At 44.7% G+C, this 16,725-nt stretch overlaps 1 protein-coding gene across 7 annotated transcripts in view; it reads right to left on the bottom strand.

The window, feature by feature from the left end:
- SVIL (supervillin) overlaps positions 1 to 16,725 on the bottom strand; it is a 245,350-nt gene that overhangs the window by 169,744 nt on the left and 58,881 nt on the right. For all 7 annotated transcript variants that reach the window (XM_032618924.1, XM_032618914.1, XM_032618919.1 and 4 more), the window contains one exon: positions 5,672 to 5,773. The gene's annotated coding sequence lies outside the window, so the exon portion shown is untranslated. The remainder of the gene's footprint in view (positions 1 to 5,671; positions 5,774 to 16,725) is intronic.

The following is a 16,725-nucleotide window of genomic DNA, read 5'->3' as shown; positions in this document are numbered from 1 at the left end:
ACGGGCTTAGTTGCTCCATGGCATGTGGGACCTTCCCGGACCAGGGCTCAAACCCATGTCACCTGCATTGGCAGGTGGATCCTTAACCACTGTGCCATCAGGGAAGTCCATAAGTTTGTTTTCTGTGTCTGTGAGTCTGTTTCTGTTTTGTAACTAAGTTCCTTCGTGTCATATTTTAGATTCCACGTATAAGTGATATCATATGGTATTTGTTTTTCTCTGTCTGACCTACTTCACTTAGTATGATCATCTCTAGGTCCATCCATGTTGCTGCAAATGGCATTACTTCATTCTTTTTTATGGCTGAGTAATATTCCATTGCATGTATGTGCCACATCTTCTTTATCCATTCATCTGTCGATGGACACTTAGGTTGTTTCCATGTCTTGGCAATCGTAAATAATGCTGCTATGAACACTGGCCTCACTAGAAACACTCACTGCCTGTACTGCTCTTATGCATACCCCTCCTCAATCCACTCTGGTCTGGGGTTCCCACTACCGAGCTACCCTCATCAAGGCCGCCCGAACTTGCGGACCCCGCACTCTCCCCCTTCCTGCCTGGCTGCCTCTCCTCCACCCCACCCCGTCCCGGGCCTCATTAACAATCTCTCTCTCTCCTCTCTCTGCTATCCTCTCCATGGATTTATCTATTACGTACATTCTATCTCCAGTCAGAACCACTCCTCGGAGTTCCAGCCTCACATTCAACTGTCTACTGAACACCTCTATCTCAATATTCAACAGGGACCTCAAACTTCTTATGTCCACGACAGAACTCTCGATTCTCAAAGCTGGCCCTCCTCATTAAAAAAGAAACAAAGAACAGAAAAGAAAAACGAAACGAAGAAATCCCTCCCCCCCCAGTCTTTCCTCTCCTCAGAAGTTGCTAGAATTTGGGAGTCATGCTTCCTGCCCACCTTGTCCTCACTCCCCGAATCTCATCCATCACCAAGTGCTGACACCTGTACCTCCAAGACACATCCCTTTCTCTTATAACACACAACAGCTTTACCGATACATAATTCATACGCCATGCAACTCACCAATGTAAAGTGTACACGTCAATGGCTTGTAGTATGTCCGTGGAGCTGTACGACCATCATCGAATCAGTTTCAGACATTTTCATCACCCCCAAAGGAAAGCACACACCCGTCAGCAGTCAGTCTCAATTTCCCCTTGAACAATCCAGTCCTAGGCAAACATTAATCTACTTCACGTCTCTGTAGATTTGCCTGTTCTGGAAATTTCATATAAATGGACTCACACAGTACACGGTCATTGGTGTCTGGCTTCTTCCAGTTAGCCTATCTCCAGTATTCATCTATGCTGCAGTATGTATCAGTGTTCCATTCCTCCTTATAATCAAACAACATCCTGTCATATGAACATACAATGTTTTATTTGTTCATCAGTTAATAGACATTTGGGTTGTTTCTATTCTTTGGCAATTGTGAATAATACTGCTAGGAGATACAAACTATTATATACAGGATGGATAAACAACAAGGTCCTACTGTACACAGCACAGGGAACTATATTCAATATTCTGTGACAAACCATTGTGGAAAAGAATATGAAAAAGAATCTATATATGTATAACCGAATCACCTTTCTTTACAGCAGAAATTAACACAACATTGTTAATCAACTAGACTTCAATAAAATTTTAAAAAATAAAACTGCTATGAGAAGTTTTGATACAGAAAAATGTTTTCATTTCTCTTGGGTGTACACCTAGGAGTGGATATGCCAGGTCATAAGGTAAACTCTATGTTTAACTATGTTAGGAACTGCCCGACTGTTTTCCAAAGCAGCTGCTTGGGAAAGAGTCTGCATTCCTACCAGCCGCGTAGGAGAGTTCGAATTTCTCCATATCCTCACCAACACTTGTTACCGTCCGTCTTTCATAGAGGGTTATGAAGTGGTATCTCACTGTGGGTTTGATATGCATTTCCGTGATGGCTGGTGATGTTGAAAATCTTCTAATGTGCTTATTAGCCATTTACATATCTTCTTTGCCTACTTCAGATCTTTACCTATTTTTGAATTAGGTTATTTTTTTAAATAAATTTATTTATTTATTTTATTTTTGGCTGCGTTGGGTCTTCATTGCTGCGCGTGGGCTTTCTGTAGCGAGAGGGGGCTACTCTTGTTGCGGTGTGTGGGCTTCTTATTGCGGTGGCTTCTCTTGTTGCAGAGCACGGGCTCTAGGTGAGCAGGCTCAGGAGTTGTGGCACACGGGCTCAGTAGCTGTGGCTCGTGGGCTCTAGGGCACAGGCTCAGTAGTTGTGGCACACGGGCTTATTTGCTCTGCGGCATGTGGGATCTTCCTGGACCAGGGCTTGAACCCGTGTCCCCTGCACTGGCAGGCGGATTCTTAACCACTGTGCCACCAGGGAAGCCCAAGGTTATCTTTATTATTGAGTTGTCAGAGATACAAGTCTAGAATACATGATTTGCAAATATTTTTTCTCATTCTGTAGGTTGTCGTTTCACTCTCTTATCAGTGTCTTTTAATACGCAAAATTTTTAAATTTTTGTTGAAGTCCAATTTATTCTTCTGTTGCCACTTGTACTTTTGGTGTTATACCTTGAAAAATCATTGCATAACCCAAGGTCATGAAGATGAACACCCACGTTGTCTTCTAGGAGTGTTACTGTTTCAGCTCTTATATTTAAGCCTTTGATCCATTCTGAGTTCATTTTTGTATATATTGTAAGGTGAGGTCCAACTTCATTCTTTTGCGTGTTGATATCCAGTTGTCCTAGAACATGCGTGGGAGAGACTATTTGCCAGTGAATTGTCTTGGCACATTTGTCAAAAATCAATTACCATAAATGTAGGAGTTTATTTCTGGTCGATCAATTCTATTCCAAAAATCTGTATGTCAATCCTTATGCCAGAACCCCTGTCCTAATTACTGTATTAAGTTCTGAAACCAGGAAGGGTGAGTCTTCCAAGTCTGCTCTTTGTTAAGATTGCTCTGGGTATTCTGGGTCCCTTCTATTTCATGTGAACTTTAGGGCCAGTTTGTCGGTTTCTACAAGGAATCCATCTGAGATTCTGAGAGAGAGACTCTGCGTTGACTCTACAGGTCAACTCAGGGAGCACCGCCATTTTAACGGTAACGTCTTCTGATTCATGAACATGGGATGTCTTTCCATTTATTTGGCACTTTCTTTAATTTCGTTCAACATTTTGCAGTTTTAAGAGCATGTTTTGTACTTCTTTAACTGCATTTACTCCCAAGTACAGGCACACCTTGTTTTATTGTGCTTCACCTTATTGCACTTTGCAGATACTGCCTTTTTCCTACGAAGTGAAGGTTTGTTGGCAACCCTGCGTTGAGCAAGTCTATTGTCGCCATTTTTCCAACAGCATTTGCTCACTTGGTGTCTCTGTGTCACATTTCGGTAATTCTCACAATATTCCAACCTTTTTCATTGTTCCATTTGTCATTATGATCTGTGATCGGTGATCTTTAATGCTACTATTGAAAAGAGATTATGACTTGCTGAAGGCTCAGATGATGGTACTTTTTAGCAGTAAAGCATTTTTTAATTAAGGCATGTACATTGTTCCTTTAGACCTAAGGCCACTGCATACGTGATAGACTACAGACAGTGTAAACATAACTTTTATATGCACCGGGAGCCCAGAATATTTGTGTGACTCGCTTTAGCGTGATACTCACTTTACTGCGGGGGTCTGGAACCAAACCCGCAATATCTCCGAGGTATGCTTGTGTTTCATTCTTTTTCATGCTGTGGTAAAAGGAATTATTTTCTTAATTTCATTTCAGATTGTTTGTTCTAAGTGTACAGCATTACAGTTGATTTTTGTAGACTGATCTCATATCCTGCGACCTTTCTGAATGTGTCTATTAGTTCTAACGGTTTAGTGGATTCCTTGGGGTTTTCCATAGCCAAGATCATGTCATCTGCAAGCAGAGACAGTTTCACTTCGCTCTTCCCAATCCAGAAGCCTTTCGTATTCTTCACTAACTGCCCTGGCTAGACCTCCCAGGAGAACACTGAGTAGAGGTAATGAGAGTGGGCATCCTTGTATTGACCCTAATCTTAGGGGGGAAAGCTTTCGGTCCACAATTAAGTATGATGTTAGCTGTGGGGTTTTCATAGGTGCTCTTTTTAGGCTGAAGACGTTTCCTCCGATTCCTGGTTTGTTGTTGTTTCATTTATTTATTTACTTATTTATTTATTTTGGCTGTGCTGGGTCTTAGTTGCAGCATGCAGGATCTTTAGTTGTGGCATGTGTGATCTAGTTCCCTGACCAGGGATTGAACCCAGTCCCCCTGCATTGGGAGCACAGAGTCTTAGCCACTGGACCACCAGGGAAGTCCCTAGTTTTTTTTTGTTTTTTTTATCTTAAAGAGGTATTGGAATTTCTCAAATTCCAAATTAGTTTGCATAACGAATTTCCAAATTTCTCCGCATGAGACACTCCCGTGTGCAACTGTGCTTCCCTCTGTATTCTCTCCCTATACCATCTCCACAGCTCAGTATCACTCATCTTTCCAGGTCTGTACTTCAGGGCAGTGCTGGACCACCCTATTCAAAGTTCCCATCCACCGCTACCTCCTCCCGCGTCAGCCCTCACACAGCCTTCGACGCACTCGTCATTGCTGTTCTCAGTACAGGTTTGCTCACGTTTGCATAGGGTTCAGCATTTGCCAGCATGACTGCATCATTGCGATCCTCACAACAAGCTTACTAGGGAGACGCTATTAACGCAGTTTCACCGATGTTGAAACTGAACGAGAGGTTAAGTGTCTTGTTCGAAGTCATGCAGTTGATAAGTGGCAGACTCAAGATTCAAACTCAGGGCCCATCACTCCTGAGACCATTGTCTTAAACCTCTGGCTGTCGTGCCTATCGATAATTGCTCTCACTTGCTTCTTACCATATTTTCTATCTAGACACAAGCAACAATCTCTTTATCGCTGTACTTTTAGCACCTAACACGAGCGTGGCAGGTGTTAATAAATACTTAATGAACAAACGAACACGGGACGTAGGATGCCCTATAAGAAGAGTTCCACAGGACTCTGGTGAGCCCTGCCGACGACACACGTCCATGGAGAGTCACGAGGCTCATCCACTTCTGAGACCCTTCAGGAAGGAAGGTGAACTTTAATGTTTCTCAAACTCACTGGAGCGCAGACCCATCTTCATAGCCCTGTCTCCACTGCACTAACAGTCTAGAGAAGTGTGTTCCATGGAACACACTTTGAGAAATCCTGCCCTAGAGTGGCAGGGCAGAGAGCACAGTCCCTAGAAAGGTGCTTCTGTTCCCTTCCGTGCCTGGCTCTGCCCTCCTCTAAAAAGCCTAACTTGGAGTCCCTGAAAGCTCTGTTCAAAAAGGAAACCCCAGTACATCAAGCTTTGCTTTTCTTTCACACATTGGAACACATGGCTACTAAGGAGACAGACAGATTTTTCCAACTTGTCAGATGGCTCTCCCCTCTGGATGCTGGTGGTCCCATAACTTGTCACCGAGGAACCTTTAATTTTCTCAGACCTCTGGTTTGTTGAGAGTGATTTAAACAAACTCATCCTTCACAACGTCCTTTAACCTGTTCTCAGAACTGCAGCCAAAACCAATGATGTGTCAACCACAGAACAGTTATATTTCTTTCTAGATACTTACCGTAATGGTGATGTTTAAATCATGGCTTCTGATAGAGAAGGACTTCGAAACTCTCCCTGTCTCCGCTCTCCCAGTCTTCTAGCTCATGTACTCCAACTCTTCCTGCAAAAGGAGAAAGAAAAATTTCTACTCGGAAATCTGAGAAAGGAAACAGCAAACAATACAAGACAGTCACATGCATGAGCGAGGTGAGATACATGGCTGTGATTCATCTGCTTCTAAAGAGCTTTTCCCTTTCAATTAATCAGCTTACATCGGTGACTACAAATTATAGGCAGTGGTTAGAATATCTTTTTACACCTCTTAGAAAAAATACTCAATTAAAAATACATGTTTTATAGAGTTATCATATGATCCAGCAATCCCACTCCTGGGCACATATCCAGAGAAAACTCTAATTCGAAAAGACACATGCACCCCAATGTTCACAGCAGCACTATTCACAATAGCCAGGACATGGAAGCACCCTAAATGTCCATGAACAGAGGAATGGATAAAGAAGATGAGGTACACATATACAATGGAATACTACTCAGCCATAAACAAGAATGAAATAATGCCATTTGCGGTAACGTGGATGGACCTAGAGATTATCGTACTGAGTGAAGTAAGTCAGAAGAGAAAGACAAATATCATGTGATGTAACTTACATGTGGAATCCTAAAAAATGACACAAGTTAACTTATTTACAAAACAGAAGACTCACAGACACAGAAAACACACTTATGGTTACCAAAGGGGAAAGAGGGAGAGGGATAAATTGGGAATTTGGGATTAACATATACACACTAGTGCATGCAAAATAGATAACCAACACGGACCTACTGTATAGCACAGGGAGCTACACTCAACGTGTTGTAATAACCTATAAGGGAAAAGAGTTTGAAAAAGAATAGAGATATATGTGTGTGTGTTATATATATTTATATAAATTATATTTATATATATAAATTCAGTTTATATAGATAAACTGGATCACTTTGCTGTACACCTGAAACTAACACAGCATTGTAAATCAACTATACTTCAATAAAATAATAAATAGAATTTTCAAAAAAGAAAAGCAAAAACAAACAAACAAATACATTTTTTTCCTTCATCTCAAACTCAGTGAATAAAATCATTTCTACGTGATCGTTCTCCAAAGCTCTGATTTTTCTCTGGTGATGAAATCTGACATCTGATAGCCTCAAGATAGCAGAGCTATCCTGAGTAAATATGAGTTCTTTCTACGACACAAATTTACATCAGACCCGAACAAGGGGCTTTGGGAGAGAAGCCTTGTAACAAAGGAAGACTCGAAAAGACAGAGGAGGGTGGGCTGGAACTCATCGAGGAGCTGGATGTGTACAACGAGAGGGAAGCGACAAAGGCCCGGGTCCTTAAAAAAGAGAGAGGCTGGGTAAAGAAGTTGAGACCAGCGTAACCCGTCTAGGGCGTCAGGACTGATGGACTGACTGGGCTAGAAGCTGGTCTGTGCCATCAATTCCAGGCAGAGAAAATCTTCAGCGTTCACTTCCCTCAAAGGCTGGGGAAACGAGGGAAAACACCACCTGTGCTGGAAGTACAACAGAGTAGGACAGAGGGGAGGATGCACTTCCCTGTGTGATCCTGTGCTGGAAGTACAACAGAGTAGGACAGAGGGGAGGATGCACTTCCCTGTGTGATCCTGTGCTGGAAGTACAACAGAGTAGGACAGAGGGGAGGATGCACTTCCCTGTGATTTTCCTAACTGTGAGTAATTTGCATACAGCATGACTTCCCTGGAAGTACACTCCTTCCTCACCCTCAAAAGGCCAGCTGCCTGTGCGGCACTGCAATGACTCAGCCTGGGAGAGAGGCACCATGCATGAGCAAGGCTCCAGCCTGAGATCCCGGACTAGAGAGGGAAGCCCTAGGTCTGTTAGTCAATCGTTAGTTGTTTAGCGGTTAGGCTTTGGGAAGTCTTTGGTTTTAGGGGCTAATGAGGCACCTCTTCCTCTCTCTTCCCGATGTCTAGGCAGTACTGGCTTGTATCACCTTTTGAAAACATCATCTTAGGAAAGAGTTCACTCCAGTACAAGAAGCCCTGAGCTGGCGAGCAGCCAGCGTCCTAAAGGTCAGAGCTGGTGTCAGTAGCAGGTTTGGGAAGCACATGGGAGGCGAGCTATCAGAGCCTCTTTTACCTCCTGTAGAGAGAATGGGGTTCATCTCCAGAAGCCCAGGCAGCGGCAATTTACAAGGAAATGAGCCTGTGGGGAGGTGGGGGGGGGGGGGCGCAGTCGACCATTTGAAGTTCCCACACAGCACAAGAACATTGTTACCACTGCTCCGTGAACTTCAGACAGCCCTGAACTCATGACTGGAAGCCACAAAGACGCTTGTGGTTAACACAGACCGACTATTGGGTTTAAGGAGAATTTTTTGTGCCAAAAAAATTTATTTGCCTTCCTCCCCCCAAAATCTGTTTATTATTAAAAAGCCCCGGAGACTTGGGAACTGGGCTAAACCAATGTTAGCCTGTCCTTCTCCCGAGCCTCTTCCAGGCACCAAACTGGGGAGGAAGTGCCGGCTTTAGGAAGGAGACCCTCTTTCCACACTGGCTGCAAAGGAAGGGAAAATGAACTTATTTCACGAAGAAAAAAGGCCAAGAAAACCAAAAGAAGCCAAGAGACAAGGGCAGGAGAGGACATACTCATCTCTCTTTCTCTTTGGAGAGCACCCCTCTGTCCTTGGTATACAGCCCCTGGTACCCTCTAGAGCTGGGGTTCTCAATCTCGCATGTACAGAGGGATCTCCCTGGGGCTCTACTACCGGGGGCAAGAAAGAAGAAAATCTCCAGTGGAGATCGCGAGCCCAGGGACGAAGAAGGAGTTTGAAAGTCCCGTACCTGAAACACTTTCATTCTTGGAATCTGCTTTGTCTAAAGACAAAGGGAAACCTTGGTCACTAGATAATAAAACTTCAGAATACAGCATTGGCAGGAAAACAAAACAATGTATCGGCTTCAGTGCACTCATGATAACTTGGGGAAAAAAAACAAAAGAGCAAGGCCCACAGTGAGGCAAGGGTCCAAACTAAGTGACAGGCTGAAGTTTAACTAAACTAGTCAAACCTGTATAAAAGCAGAAAAAAATTCCAGAGGAGAACAGGGCACTGGAAGAATCACTATGGTTTTAGTGCAGCAGGAAGACACGTCCAGCTCAAGGTCAGATCCCGCGGGCTTGTCCAGTCTCTCCAGGGCTCTCTCCATCCTTCGAAAGCATATCTTCCTGGTCAAAAATAAACTTTCACTGGACTTTCAGATGATTATCTCTATGCAAAAACTCTGACAGGACTCTGTCACTAACTCTAGACCCACTGCAACTGGAGGGGAGATTACGGCAGAGAAAGACAGGCTTTTATCTTAACGTTTCAGAAGACAGGTCTGACAGGAGGTGCGGTGGAGGTGTACACAGGAAAGGGACATTCCGGTGAGTTGTAGGCACACATTACAGTCGGCCCTTCATATCTGAAGGGGATTGGTTCTGACCCCCTTGGATATCAAAATCCATGGATGCTCAAATGCCTTATGGAAAGTGGTATAGTAATAGATGTGGCACATATATACAATGGAATACTACTCAGCCATAAACAAGAATGAAATAATGCCATTTGCAGCAACATGGATGGACCTAGAGATGATCACACTGAGTGAAGTAAGTCAGACGGAGAAAGACAAATACCGTATGATAGCACTTATATGGGGAATCTAAAATATGACACAAATGAACTTATCTACAAAATAGAAACAGACTCACAGACATAGAGAACAGACTGGTGGTTGCCAAGGGAGAGGGGGTTGGGGGAGGGATGGAGTGGGAGGTTGGGGTGAGCAGATGCAAACTAGTATCTATAGGATGGATAAACAACAAGGTCCTACTGTACAGCACAGGGAACTATATCCAGTATCCTGTGATAAACCATAATGGAAAAGAATATTAAAAAAAGAATGTGTACATATATATATGTATAATGGAATCACATTGCTGTACAGCAGAAATTAATACATTGCCAATCAACTACACTTTAATTAAAATTTTTAAAAATTATATTTAGAAAACAGAAAAATGTGGTCTAGTATTTGCATATAATCTATGCGCATCCTCCCGTATACTTTAACTCAGTTCTAGATGACTTACAGTACCTAATAAAATGTAAATAGTTGCTGGTATGCAGAAAATTCAAGTTCCGCTTTTTGGAACTTTCTGGAATTTTTCCCCCCAATATCTTTGATCTTCAGTTGGTTGAATCCAGGGATGCAGAAGCCATGGACACGGAGGGCCAACGGCACCTAACTACCACAGTGTCAGGTGCCTCTGGGTTAGAGTATTGACCAGAGTCTCGTCCCCTCACCAGGCCTCCAAGGGTCCCCTCTTACCGACTCTAGGGATGACGTTTCCCCAGACCCAACTTTCTCTCTGGCTACTTTCTCCCGTCTTTCTCTCCCTGGATGCCTAGGGCAAGAAAGGAGGTTCTTGAGGATATTTTCCTAGAGCCATAGGCACTTCCTCCACGCTCCCCCAACAAACCTCAAGACACCTTCCAGGATTCAGCTCAGAGGGCCTCCGGGTCCTAGGGGGCTTCCCTGACTGCCTCCCTTCCTACTCAGGGACCTCGCTCCCTCCTCAACTTGTGCCAAACACCTGGTTAAAACGACGACTGTAGTTCATTCTCAACCATCGTGGGGTGGTTTAGTCACAGCAATAATAGTAATAATAATAATTTTAGAATAGTAATCATTTTAATTATTTGGACATTTATAAAAAATAAATGTCTCCAAATCAGAAAAATCACATGCCTATTAGAAGGTGTCCACTGACCGGCACTACGAAAACCTCCACACATCTGCGTGGGTCTGTGACAGTGTGGGGACAGCCCAGTTCCATCAGCCCCCAGGCAGGCACTTACAATACTGGTGCCCAAGCCGAGGTGACAATCTGTTAGCGTCAATTCCAGGACCACGCAAGCTGATGGAAAAACCATTAGCAAGTGACCGGACTGGCACGAGCAGAAGCCAAGGCTAGAGGCAGACGAGAAGTGACAACGGGCGTAGGTGCCAGAGGAGGTGAGGCAGCAAAGATGCTGAGGGAGAGCCCCCCCCGCAAAGATCCTGGGCCCCCGGCCGCCTCTAGAAAGAGCGCAGGACCGACCACTGGCAATGACACGCTGAGGCTGCCTAGGCTTCGTTTTAATATGGAATTGGGGGTGGGTACAGGAAGCTTGGATAAAGAATAAATAACAGGCCATTTAAAGAGTACTAACAATGGCCCATTTTATTTGTCAAGTAATTTATCAGAGATTTTGTGATCCTGAGCCATTACTCTTGTACTAGTTTTACACATTAGGATAACATCCATAGAACATTGAGTATTTTCCTAAATACTGGATTCTTTTACTAAGTAAATGTTGGTCATTTTCACTAAATAAGGGTATGTTAAATGCATTTCAAGGTACAATTTGACTGTGTCAACTTTTTGTCCTCCACTTCTCTTAACGAAGAGAACTTCTTATGTATTTTTTTTCTCTAAAATGGACTGTGCGTTGTTATAAGCAGGTCTCTGATCTTGTATCTTTGTAGTATTTCACAGCCCCGAGTCCAGTGCTCAAGGAGATACGGAGAGACCGACAGGAACCAGTGGGCACAAGGCAGCTCACTCCCCTGGGAGGGCGTCTGGCAATCAGCACGCCACCAGCTGCAGGAAGATGCCACAGTCAAAATAGCAGCTGACGTGGGGACACATGAAGGAGAGGGAGCTAAAATAAGCACACAATCCTCCCTGGTGACATCCAGAAACACCACCTCCCCTCTGTCCTTGGGGACACCTTCCTATGGGGACACGCTTCCCACTCATGGGCTTTATGCTGCCACCAGGTGGGCTTCCCATGTGTCCCATTACAGCACAGGTTCTTAAAAGGCCATGTCAGGTCCTCATGCATTTTCAAATATGCTCCTGTAAAACCCTGGGAGGTGTTCCGCTCCACATTCAAAGGATGTACGTGTCATCCAAAACTGCAGGTAGAAAAATTAAGTTAATGGGCTGAATTCTCAATTTTAAGTTCTCTTGTACATTTTTTTTTCAAATTCTTCAGCGGCTCCTACTACTTGCCTAAGAGCAACCACAAAATAAATAAACAAGTAGCAAACAAACCTTAAAGGAAAACTCAGCTTGCTGTTTGACAGATATATGTGCTTGGGAATATGATTTCATATTGTTTACAGCATCCAAATATAGAGCTATGTGTCCCTCAAAATTAATCTGTTGAAATCCTAATCCCCATTGTGATGGTATTTGGAGGTGGGGCCTTTGGGAGGTGATTAGGTTATGAAGGTGGGGCCCTCATGATGGGATTAGTGCCCTTACAGAAGAGACACAGAGCTTGCTTCTGCTCTCTGCTCTCCTCCAAGGGAGGACAAAGGAAGCAGGCGGCTGTCTGCAAACCAAGAAGGGAGCCCTAACCAGGAACTGAATCTGCCAGCTACTTGCCCTTGGACTTCCCAGCCTCCAGAATCATGAGAAATAAATGTGTGTTGTTTGAGCCACTCAGCCTACGGTGTTCTGTTACCACAGCCTGATCTAAGACCTATAGTTAAGACAGATAGTAAGAGCCACGTTTATATTTATGAATGATATAAATATATACACACACACACATATACACACATATGTATGTAGGTATACATGTATATATACACACATCACACATATATTTGTAATTATAATGACACAACATACCACGTGCCAAGTTGCAACACAGAACGCGACACTGCAACATTTCACAGCGTGCCTCAAAGGGTCTGACTATCTCCAAATGCCCTTAAAATCTGAACAAACCTAAAAATCCCCACAAGAGCACATTTTCCCAGGCAGCCCCAGGAGGCACCCTAGATGTGCAGCCACCACAGCAAAAACAGAACTAAGACCCTTCCTAGGCTCACAGGATCCAGCACGCGCTGTTCCCTCTGCTGGAGACACACGGGGTCTCCCAGTGGACTGGAGTGGGCTCAAAGCAACCGCCACGATCATGACCCCTCTTTGGACTCCATCGACCCCTGAAATTCAGCAACTGGTGAGGGCAGATATCTTTTATCACTCTGTTGGCTTTATACGTGCATGTTTTCATGAAAATGAGACGACGAAGCTAGACCTTGCTCTTTCTTTCCTAAATGAACAACAAACACAAATTTAAGAACCCACTGACGTGCAAACTGTATTTGATAAGAACAATATATACTAAGCACTGGGGTTCACCGTCGAGCGTATATGCCCATGAACCGTCATGGCAGGTAAGGAGGTGATGGGTCCTGGTGGACTCCAGGCCACCCTCCCCTCCTCTCTCTCATCTCTGGGTGCCTGTTACAGATGTGGGTCTCAAGAGCTTCAAGGATGAGGAGCCCCCTTGCAACGCCAACATTGCCTCTTAGCCGTAGCACGCCAGCAGTTGTGTGTTTAGTAAGACAATGTCAAAAGGCTGCTCTGAATTCAGCGATGCATCTCAGAGGTTTATATCTCATAGGTCACAGCACTTACGGACACTTAAAGCAGTACCCTATGAGTCACGATTCAGCCTGCGGACGACGCTCAGGACCAACACGCAGGCCACAGCAATGAAGCGAATATTGTGATGAGGTGAGCCACACGAGGCTTTTGGTTTCCCGGTGCACATAAAAGTTATGTTTACACTACACTGTAGTCTGTTAAGCGTGCAAGAGCGTTATGTTGAAAAGGGGGCGCATACCTTAATTAAAACATATTTTCTTGCTAAAGAACGTTAACCGTCATCTGAGCCTTCAGCCAGTCGTAGTAGTGACATCTAAGACCGCTGATCACAGGTCACCGTAACAGAGTAATAATGACAAAGTGTGAAACATTGCAAGAATTACCAAATGTGACACAGAGACAGGAACTGAGCAAATGCTGTGGGAAAAGGCGCCCGCAGACTTGCTCAACGCAGGGTTGCTACAAACCTTCAGTTTGTAAAAAGCAAACACAGTATCTGAAATGCAGTAAAGCGAGGACTGCCTGTGAATTCCTCCAGCCTCTGTGGTAACTCTGAAGGGCAGGGAGAGAAGCAGGGCTGTGTCCAGGCGGGGGCCCCCGCGGGCAGGCCTGCCGGGCCCACTTGCTGGCTGCGTGCTCGCCCACTGGTCCCTGGGACCACCTGCTCTAGCCCTCAGGTGGTGGCCCCCAAACACAGAGGCAACTTACTGGACCTCCCGAAAGCACAGGTCCCAAAGGGGAAAGCCAAGTCAGGTCTGGAAGAAGTTGCTAAAAGGGCTAGAAGAAACCACTTTTGTATGGAGGTGCCAACACAGAAATTAGGAAGTGAGAGAGAAGTGACTGAAAATCTTGTGTCCAAACTTCAACCCTGACCTAGTGAGCAAACTGGTGGACTCAGCCTTCACGTGGAGGACACAGAGACATCCCGACGGAGGGGACGGCACTGCTCAGAAACCACACCCTCCCCGAGCTTCCAATAAGTCAAAGAAATAAGCAAGTGAGACCAGACAACTGAGGCCACTTAACTTGAGCCGAGTCAGCATAGTGAGGATAAGTACACACCTCTGCGGATGATCGGCCACTGCTGGTTACGCCAGGTAATGCCGCGAACCCTGCTGCTCAATTCGGTTATACGTGTATCTATTCTTTTTCAGATTCTTTTCCTATACAGGTTATTACAAGACATCGAGTAGAGTTCCCTGTGCTCTACAGTGGGTCCGTGTTGTTTAGCTCTTTTATATACAGTAGTGTGTATGTGTTAATCCCAAACTAATTTATCTCACTCCCTCTCCGTTAACTGAATTTTAATCATTCTTTGATCAAGTATCTAGAACCTGACATCCGTGAAGGTGTCACAAATGCATGAAAAAACACACATTTTCAGAGTATTAGGGGTAACGTTTAGTTAATAACAATAACAGCAGTGACTAATACTCCTATAGCGTTTAATACCAGCCAGGCACTGTTCTAACCACTATGTACATATCGACCATTTATCATCACTCCTCGCTACTATTATTATCCCCATCCTACGGATGAAGAAACGTAGGCACTGAAAGGTTCCCAAGGTCACACAGGTGGTTAGTAGCAGAGTTTGTCTGCAGAGCTCTCACTCTTAACCACTACGCTATGCTTCAACAGTGATTAAACAATAATGTAAAATCTTTAAGAGAAAGAAGAGCCTTCTCACAAGATTCTGCACAATTTCATGGCTGGTGTCTCCAAGCTAAATCTGTATACCTTATAATAACCACAGATTTGGTTCTGACTTCTCCACCCTTCACCACTGTGGCAGTCCAAACCCAGTTTTATTTTTTATTTATTTATTTATTTTTTGGCGGTACGCGGGCCTCTCCCATTGCGGAGCACAGGCTCCGGACGCGCATGCCCAGCGGCCATGGCTCACGGGCCCAGCCGCTCCGCGGCATGTGGGATCCTCCCGGACCGGGGCACGAACCCGTGTGCCCTGCATGGGCAGGCGGACTCTCAACCACTGCGCCACCAGGGAAGCCCCAAAACCCAGTTTTTATATCCCACACTTTGTGGTTGATGCCTTACTGCCAGGAGAGAAGTAACAGGAATCTCTCCCTAGGTCTTGGGGTAGGGCTCACCTACCTTGTGCAGATGCCCCATGAGCCTGCTAAAACATGCACCAAAGTCCCACTATGGGCCATCTCTGCCCTGGAGATCAGTTTAATCTAGTTTATTACAATCAAGTCAAATAGGGGCGTACTTAGTATCTGCTGGGTACAAGGCACTGCACTGGTGCGATAAGGAAAAAGGAAACTCAGGCAACAAGGAAGAGCGGAAAGACTTCTAAATAAAAAAGTAACTTAAAGGTCCAAGTAGAAGAAACTGGAACACAGAATTGAGGGAGAAGAGGGGAGAGATAAATCCCGAGGTTTCTCTTCAGGAAGGCAAAATCCGGCTTCCCTGGTGGCGCAGTGGTTGAGAATCTGCCTGCCAATGCAGGGACACGGGTTCGAGCCCTGGTCTGGGAGGAATCCCACAGGCCCGCGGAGCAACTGGGCCCGTGAGCCACAACTACTGAGCCTGCGTGTCTGGAGCCCGTGCTCCGCAACAAGAGAGGCCGTGATAGTGAGAGGCCCGCGCACCGCGATGAAGAGTGGCCTCCGCTTGCCGCAACTAGAGAAAGCCCCTCGCACAGAAACGAAGACCCAAGACAAGCCGTAAATAAATAAATAACGCAAACTGTCAACAAGTAAACATAAATAAACATTATTATAAAAAGAAGGCAAAATCCTCTGGGCATCGACCCTGAGGATCAGAAAGCAGCTCTGGAAACTCCCATACCTTCCCAGTGGGCAGAGAAAACAGCCACTCTGGACATCAGTTTGGCAGGTTTTTATAAAGCTAAACACATACTTACCATATGACCCAGAAACCCCACTCCTAGGTTTTTATTCAGGGAAAAATGAAAATGCACGTTCCCATAAAAACCTATACATGACTGTTATTGGAGTTTTAGTCATAATCACCCCAAATTTTAAACAGTGCAAATGTCCTTCACCTGGTGAATGGGTCAGCAAACTCTACATCCACAATGGAACACTTCTCAGTAAAAATAAGGAACAAACTACCGATAACACACAACAGCACTGGTGCATCTCAACAGTGACAGACTGCGTGATTCCATTTATAGGGCATTACGGAAAAGGCAAAACCGTAAGGATAGAAGACAGATCAGTGGCTGCCAGGGGTCGGGGCTCAGTGATTACAGTGGGGCATGAGGAACATTTCAGGGGGATGAAAACTTATATTTTGATTATGGTGGTGGCACAGCTGCACACAATACTGAAACTCGTAGCTGTACTAAAAAGAGTGAATTTTACTGAACGTAAATTACGAATCGATACGTCCGACTTTTTAGAAGCAGCTCAGAGTAATTATGCTGACAAAATTATCTCATGGAGTGGGGCTCTTAGTATCGTCTACAAGGGTCTACGGACCATTGATCCACCTTCCTGTATGTGCCCCCTCCCCCAATTTCTTCTCATATAATATTTACAGGAA

This window comes from Phocoena sinus, chromosome 2 (assembly GCF_008692025.1).
Source record: "Phocoena sinus isolate mPhoSin1 chromosome 2, mPhoSin1.pri, whole genome shotgun sequence".
NCBI classification, from domain to species: domain Eukaryota; kingdom Metazoa; phylum Chordata; class Mammalia; order Artiodactyla; family Phocoenidae; genus Phocoena; species Phocoena sinus.
This window is presented reverse-complemented; position numbering and strand designations above follow the sequence as displayed.